Consider the following 3,019-nt stretch of genomic DNA (forward strand, 5'->3'; position numbering starts at 1 on the left):
GGAGTCTTGCCCAGACAGCTGCAGAAATAAGCTGGAATCTCGGGGTGGTGGTTCTCTGTTCTCCCCCACCCTGTGGACTCTGCCAAGCTTCCCTTTCTGATCTGCTTCCTTAGCCTCCTTCTTTCTCAGCTGTGACCCCCAGGAACTTTCTGCCACGCCTGTTACACTCAAGGAAGCAGTTGTTGCCCTCTGGGGCTCTTACTCCCATGGGCCATGCTACCTCTTAGTCTTAGGTACAGATCAGCCTCTCAGCTGCACCCAGGAAGGAAAGGGGCCCCAGTCTTGTTATAGCCCCTCTATTACATAGCTTGATTTTGATACATGTGATGCACGCTGCACGTGTGCGTGCGTGCGTGTGTGTGTGTGTTGGGCTTTTCTTTTTTTTAAAAAAAGATTTTATTTATTTACTTGACAGAGAGAGATAACAAGTAGGCAGAGAGGCAGGCAGAGTGGGGCGGGGGGTGGGAAGCAGGCTTGCTGCTGAGTAGAGAGCCTGATGTGGGGCTCGATCCCAGGACCCTGAGATCATGACCTCAGTTGAAGGCAGAGGTTTTAACCCACTGAGCCACCCAGGAGCCCCTCTTGTGTTATATTCTGTTGTGTTTGTCCTATGGGTAAGTCCACACCTTGTAGGCATCCTCCTGGGGTGGGTTACTCACTCATTCTCAATCATCTGCGGGTGTTGCTTCTTAGGACACTGGGAGCCAGAATTTGCTCTGGACAGGAGAAGGGGTTCTCTAAGTTTCTCTCTCTGGACCTTGTTCCCTTAGATGTTGAGGGGTCTCTATGGGCTGAAAGGTGCTCCTAGAAGAAGAAAGATGGCTTCTACCTTCACCCCAGAGGTGGCCTCAGGACAGCCAGGAACACACCCCGTGCAGGAACCCAAGCTGAGTATGATAAACTGTATTCTGTTTATTTTATTTTTTCCTCCCAGCACCCTCAGCCTTCTTGTAAAGTCTGGTTTAAATGTTCCAAACTGGTGTGTGCCATTGGGTGAGAATGGTCAGAAGACTGAGTAGCTCTCAACCAGGCAAACATGTGAGCAGAGGACGATGTGGTCTCTGCTCTCGCTTGATGAGCCCTGGGAGGGCGAGTCTTTGCTCTTGCTGTCCAACACATGTCTGTATAAGGATCCCCTCCGGCTCCCCAAGTCCTTATCACCCATAGCCAGACCTCATGGTCAGTCCTTTACTCACCAAGCATGTGTGGAAGGCCTGCCCCTCATGGGACAGCCCATGGTTCTGAGTGTACACAGAGGGATAAGGGGGCAGAGGAGAGGAAGACAGGCCCACAGGACAAACGGCCAGCTGGGGGGCTGGAGGTGCCGATTCAGTCTGGAGGGTGGGCAGCGAGGGTCCTCAGAGAAGCTGACACTAGAGCTCCAAGTTCTAATTTGTGTCTTTGTTTCAAGAGAGTGAGGACCATGCTGTTCATGAGGACAGTTGGCTGCTCTGTACCTTGCATGTTTCACATGGCCATCTCTCTGCCCTACTTGTAAGATAGTAAACACTAGCTCGATTTTGTCTGTTTCCTAATGTGTGTATCTGTCTAGTGTGATTGATCTTGTACCTAATGATCTAAGCTCTAGAATGGCTTCTGTGCATTTTCTTACAGAAGTGTAATCGAAACTTACATGCAGGAATGTGTGGGGCCGCTGCTTATGTCTCAAAGTTAAGTTCCTATGAATAGCATGTTTTGCATCTGGCTTTTCTCACTCACCCTGCTAGAATCCCACCAAGTCAGGGGCAGAGCTGGGACTCACAGACTTGAGTCTTGTGGCAGTTGGTCACCTGGACAGGGGAAGAGAATTACAGCCAATAAAACAGATTCTTATCAGGGCCGCATCCCCCACACGCATGAAGGGAATTACCACGGAGCTTGTAAGCCCGGGGGTCTCTACCCAAATCTGAAAAAGGAAAGGGGCAGAGGCTGTACCCCATGTTGTTCTGAGGGTGTGTTTGGATGCAGAAGGCTAGAGGCACCTGCTGACTGCCCATGAACCCATCAGGAGGTCAAGGACTGCCCCATTTTCAGGGACATCTCTCACTGCCAAATGCCTATGGGACAGTCCACTTTCTCAGAGCAACCAGGAGCACTGATTTCCCTAGAGGAACAGGGCCAGACCCCCAGGATGGCCAGGACCACAGAATGTAATGGCAGCCTCTGCCCAGCCACAAATGGATAGAGGGTGACCCCTCAAGAGAACAAAACCCCTTTCTCTCTGCTGTGGATCATTCCAGGGAACCCAGTATAACTGCGAGTGGTGATTTAATTTAAATGGCAACTTCAGTTCCTAGAAAGCTGTAAGTCAGGGAGCATGTGGATGGAGGGTGGGGCATGAGTGAACACGTTTGCTGAGCAGTGAGACCCAGCCAGACCCTTTTCTAAGCCTTTTCCCCAATAGGCTTCATTTCACTTCATAGCCCCTTAAGGTTGGTGGTGGCGTTATTATTATTTCTTCTTTATCAGGTGGAGAAACAGGCTCAGAGTATAGATTTACCCCCACCCAGCCTGAACCACTGGCAGGACTCAATTTTTAAACATTATCCCTCAGCTCTGGGACCAGCACTTTGAGATCCACCCCCACCGCCACACACACACCTTTCCTAGAAAGAGGCCCAGGGAGGGACTTTGGTTTTTGGAAACAGCATCGAACTCACAATGAAGAGACAGTCTCCAGCTGTGTCTTGCCTGGGACCTCCCTGGGCCTCAGTGTCCCTATCTGTGAAATGAGGGGCTGCCCTGTGATCCCTTAAGGGTCTTTCTCCTTGATAGATCTCTAATAAACTTGTAGACACGGAGGTGATGACTAAGGAGGCTCCCTATATATATATATTTTTTTTTCTGCAAACATTTGCATTTTGGCTGCCCAGCTTCCTTTCTTGTGTCTGAGAGACTCGTGGACATTACTAAGGTTAAACATGGCCAGAGGGTGATCACTCTTAGTAACAGTAAAGTTAAGAGGTTCTACAAATCTCTTAGGTGTTTGGAATATGCCTGAAAACTGAGGGGCACAGTT

The sequence above is a fragment of the Mustela putorius genome, unplaced genomic scaffold, assembly GCF_011764305.1.
Source record: "Mustela putorius furo isolate JIRA1106 unplaced genomic scaffold, ASM1176430v1.1 tig00000832_pilon_pilon_pilon, whole genome shotgun sequence".
In the NCBI taxonomy this organism is placed as follows: domain Eukaryota; kingdom Metazoa; phylum Chordata; class Mammalia; order Carnivora; family Mustelidae; genus Mustela; species Mustela putorius.